At 37.0% G+C, this 5,508-nt stretch overlaps 1 long non-coding RNA gene across 1 annotated transcript; it reads left to right on the top strand.

The window, feature by feature from the left end:
* Positions 1-1,024: 1,024 nt before the first annotated feature.
* On the top strand, positions 1,025-4,859 carry LOC128508569 (uncharacterized). The gene is made up of 3 exons (XR_008355933.1): positions 1,025-1,174; positions 3,424-3,488; positions 4,535-4,859. It is a non-coding gene; the product is annotated as an uncharacterized LOC128508569 (long non-coding RNA).
* The last annotated feature ends 649 nt before the right edge of the window (positions 4,860-5,508 follow it).

Here is a 5,508-nt window from a genome sequence, read left to right as displayed (position 1 = left end):
TATTATTATTATTTGTTGTTGTTGTTGTTTAACAGCGGTTGGAGTCCAGTAGGTTACACCAATTGCAGGTCTCATTCTCCTTCATCTTCCCGGTAATAATTATTATTATTTAGCGGCACAGTGGTTTAGTGGTTAGCACTTTCACCTTGCACCTTCACGGTGCAGGTTCAATCCCCACCTGGGGCTTCCTCCAGTTACTCTGGTTTTCTCCCACAGTCCAAAAACAATCAGATTATTCTAGTTAGCGTTCTCAAATTGGCTTATAGTGTTTGAATGACAATTAGGTGTCCAGCTGGCAATCAAATCCTTAAGTATCTGCCGCAAAAATGACGGCTATATTTCCAGGGTGCGGAGGATCCAGCACCCGGTTTCCTGGATGGCAAGTGGACTAAAATGCAAAACTAAAAATATTATTGATATTATTATTATTATTATTTATCTTCTATTTATTTATTGTCTCTACCGCTGTGTCCTGTACATAGGGTTGCGGGGGCCTGAGGCGTATCCCAAGATACTTAGGGCACAAGGCGGGGTACATGGTGGACAGGATGCCAATCCATTAAAGGGCACACAAACACATACAGACACAAACTACCAGCAATTTGGGATCCTAATCTGCATGTCTTTGGACTGAGGGTGGATACGGGGATACCCAAAGAAAACCCACCAAGCATGAGTTGAGTATCGAACCCTCGACCCTGGAGTTGTGAGGCCACAGTGTTAACTACTACACCACAATTCCTCATAACCTTAAATAAATTAAACTATTTTAAATAGTTATAAATTTAATTATTTACTTATGTATTTATTTAATTCCTACATACATAAATACATTTGCTTAATGTGCTTTAAGGCTAACCAGGACCACCAACAATAATAATAATAATAATAATAAATAAAATCAATTTTGAAATCAGATTATACATTAAATACATACTTTTTTACAGACTTTTTTCACTTTTTCTTTAGTTATGCAATACGAAAAAAACGCCCATAAAACCGTCATTTCCGGTCAGCGGCGGAAGCAGGAAGTAGAGCCAAGAAGATGGGGACTGTGGAAGACAAGAAGGCGGTGGCTCCTTTACCTAAACACTCTTACTGGTTCGACTTTTGGGTTTTTCTGATGTTCGACATCGTCTTTTTCCTCTTCATCTATTTTGTTGTCCCATAAACGGTAAGATGAGACGGATAGATACTGTTACGGATAACGTTACACAGCCAAACAAGCTAAATGCTAATGTGTTAGGTAGCTGCGTGGAGTGTGTCACGTATACATGAATGCACACAACCGACGCAAGTTTAGTGTTAATTTACCTGTATGTTACGTTTAATTTCATAAAACAGGACCGAAAATAGTTATGACGAGGTTTTCCTGACATTACATGATAATTCTTTGTGTAAATAAGTCATTTAGTTGTGTAATTAACTTGAAAACTTTAAATATCACCTCAAACAGCTCCCTTAAGTAATGTTAAGCATATTAGAGAAACATGTACTCTTTAATATGCTTGGTTTTATCTCTGAATTTTCACCCATTGTTTAAACCCTTTTTATACTGTGGGTGAAACTGTGTTAACTTTTTTTTTTTTTAAAACAAAACTTTGTTTTGAAAGGAATAACACACTTCAGGCTGTGTTTTTATATAAAAAATATTTAAGGACATTGTTTTGTGAAGTGGCCAGTTGCATAAGCGAATAACTTTTTCCACTTTGAGGTTGATTATTTTCTTGTAACAATGTTTTTTCATTCATATTTTATATCGATGCAAAAATTAGTACAGCGCCCCTAGCGGATTTTTAGAACTTACTGGATACCAACTGCGGTAAAACAAGAGCGGGACAAGTATAGCGCCCCTAGCGGGAGTTAAAATAACATACACTGACTGTGACTTTATCAGCCAACTTTTTAATAAACATTTATTACGCTATGATATCCACTGATCAAACCGACAAGGGTGAGTCAAAAGTTATCCGCACATAATATCCATGCTTTTCAATACTTTTTGTCCATCTGCCAGCAAGCTTTCATATTCCCTCATTAAGAAAAAAAAAAATAATGATGGATGGACCGCTGTGTTCGCTTTAACTTCATCCTGCTTTTAGGGACCGAACAGGTTAAAGCTAAATGGAGCAAGATCGGTGTGGGGACGTGTGTCGTCATGCAGGATTATGATTGGATAGCAGTTTTCAACGTTTAATCTGAGGTTTAGGCTTCACCTTTTCAATAAGCGTCCCCACTGTAACGAGCACTGTTGATTGTTCAACTTTTTTCCTGATAATGTTCCAGTACTGGCCCTTGAGAATCCTAAAAAACTGTAAGCGTTGATGAATGTCCCAGCTGATGGTTAACTTTTGAACTTTTTCCTTGTCAGCAACCAGAGTATTGCATTCCGTTTACTCTCAGTGATTAATACGAGTCTCATCACAAGTAATGCTTCTCCTTCAAGAAACTTTCACCTTCTATAGAGTATCAGCCAAATGTTTTTTGCAGATATCCAAACGCTTTTGTTTGAGTTGTTTCATCGCCAGGTACAACCACAGTCCACAAAAAAATTAAAAAAAATAAATCACTGCATGCTGCTCTTTATTCCTGCAAATCATGCAATTTAGTTTTACTCGAACCACAGTTCCATATTAACTGATGTAACACATCACACCTGCGCAGCAGAAACTGGGGAGACAGTAGCACTAAGCGGAAAGTGCTGATAGGACCGGATCATTTTTGGCTCAAAAGAACAATGCTGAACTCCAACCCAGGGCCTCTTTGACAGCTATTTTAGATTTATTTCTGTTCAAGTCGATTAAACGTGTCATACTTCTGCTTTTTGACTTGTGGTAATGGCATCTATAATCAGTAAATCTCTCACTGTTATGTTTATCTTTGTTGAAAGGAAGAAAAAAAACAGAATAAACTAATATTATTGGACTGGGTTACGTCACTCTGAAAATGTTTGCTCTTGAGAGCGAGCACATTAATATAAACCTGTAATCTGAGATCACAGTCAGGGCTGCTGGTGTAGCAGATAAAACAGCTTGACAATGTTTTTAGTCAGATTTAATGAACTGTCATTTAATGTTAAAACAGAATTGGTTACTTTTATTGACTTTATACCTTTTTTATTTTATGCACACCTTCTAATTGAATGTTTTTTTGTTTTAAATAAATCACCAGTTAACAGCATCTCAGATTAGACCCATTACGAAGGCTTTACAGATCATAAGTAGCCGCCACATTTCAAAGGTTTAAAGGAAATTATTGCATACTTTTGATGCCTTTAGCATTGTTTTATAATGTAGGAAGAAATAAAAAGCAGGAGAAACCATGGAGTTATTTGGTGTGTTCAAACCTTTGACTAGTAGTGTATATCCTCATAGTCTCAAAAATTGTAAATCTAATTAAACCTGTGTATAATTGTAATTGCAGTCTGCTGGAATCCGGGTGTTATGGAAGGACCAGACCCCGTGGCTCGGTTGCAGAACAGATGACGGGTAAGCTCATATGGCGCACACACCGCTTACAGATTTCGTAATGAAAGTATGTCAACAGCTCACAGCGTTCTTGTTCAGTACAGACCTTTTGTAATTGCTGCTCAGGTCTGATGACCCACTCGTGACAGTTCCTCCGGCGCGGTTACATCGCGCTGTTTTAGTCGACTCAGTAGGGGTGTTTTGGGGTGTTACAACCAGCTAGTCACAGTGTACGATCAGATGCCCAGCTCACTAATGGCCTTTTTTTTAATATATATATATATTTTTTTTCTTTTTTTTACTTTGTACTTACTTTACTTTGCAAAATGCATAACATATAAGACATTGGTCATTAGACTGAACACTTTAATGTAATACAAGTATATGCTTTACTCTTATCCACCATTTACAGACTGTAGTATAAAACCAAACACAAGTGTTAATTTAAACTCTTAAATTGAGACCTACAGCCAGTGGTAATGCAACCTACAGGACTCGAATTGCCATTAAACAACAAGGAAGAAGAATGTGGCTAGAAGGTGTTTTCCCCAAACTCAGTACAATTAAGAAACTTCTGATAATTAAATTTGTTAAATCAGATACGCCGGAACCCTAGAAAGCACTAAATTGAAAAGTTGAGAAGCAGTGGGTTAGTGGGTAGCAGCCAACCAAGGTTTAGCTTATAACAAGGGCTGGGTTAACCATTAGCAGTTAGAAGCTAGCCACTAACAGTTAACCTTGTGTTCCTAAATATTTATGCATTTTAGCTTACTTATTTCAATAAACATTGATAAGGTCATTGTGAAATAACACTTAATAAGGTCCCAAACATGGATGTTTCCAGTCCCAGTGCTCTGATTAGCTGGGAAAAACACACTTCCCATTCAGAGTGCGGTTCATTTAAAGTTACAGACACTAAAATGGCACGTTTGGAAAAGAAAGCTGCATGTTGTATTTCAGCTGTAAAATTCTCAGATTTCAGAGACCTGGTTGTTTAAAAAGGAGCAACATCTTAAAACCTTAAAACACGAGTCTCATCGATTATTTTCTCTCATGTTCTTTGGCAGCTTCCTGACAGCTGGGTCCTGGTTCCATGGCTTCAGCTGATCTCCTCCCGCTACCCTCTTACCAGAACACTGAACGTTGACCATCAACACGTCCCTGCAGAGTCCAGCGTAGCTTTAAAAACAGCCAGCTAACATTCCATTACAAGCCATGAAGCCTAATACAGAACACTGATTAATATGAAAAACTCATTTAAGTTATTTTTTTTAAATATCTTTCACTTGTTAATAATTAAAATGTGTGTGTGGGCAGAGAGTGATAATTTGAGAGAATGATGACGATGGAATTAATTGAAAAGTAAATAAAATTCACTAAGCTATTTTTCAACACTTTATGGAAAGTCTGTTTTTTCATGCTTTTATATTGTTGCAGTATTCACACTGTTGTGTGTCTGGTAGTGAGATAAGGGAAACTATAAATATATTTCTAATGTGTTTGGAGCTATACAGGGCGCCCCAAAGTCTCCATACACAGGAGAAATTAACCCTTTTTAGCCAATATATAAAATATAAATATATATAAAATATAAATATATATATATATATATATATATATTCGCTTTATACATTTTCAAAGAGAAAAAAGGGACACTATAATATTTCATTGGACCACATTTTGCTTTGATTTAGAACATGAAATTATTTTGATGATCTTATGCAATGTCAGCATCAATTTCTGCTCAGAGTACCCTTAATTTCTCTCCAAGATTTTGTAGCCTTCTCCAGCACTTCCCAGAGTTTCTCTACAAGGTTATGTTCTGGCCAATCCATTTTTGAAACTGATCTCATGCTCCCTGTGAACCTTTTTACAATTTGAGCCCAATGCATCCTGGCATCATCATCATGGAATATGCTTGGGGCATCAGATAAGAAAAAATTCCATTGATAGAAAAACCTGGTCATTCAGGTTGTCAGCTGACCTCGTTTTTTGGGGGGAAACTTAACATTGCTCAACCTAGACCTGTCCAACAGAAGCA

Source organism: Clarias gariepinus, chromosome 20 (genome assembly GCF_024256425.1).
Source record: "Clarias gariepinus isolate MV-2021 ecotype Netherlands chromosome 20, CGAR_prim_01v2, whole genome shotgun sequence".
In the NCBI taxonomy this organism is placed as follows: Eukaryota; Metazoa; Chordata; class Actinopteri; order Siluriformes; family Clariidae; genus Clarias; species Clarias gariepinus.
This window is presented reverse-complemented; position numbering and strand designations above follow the sequence as displayed.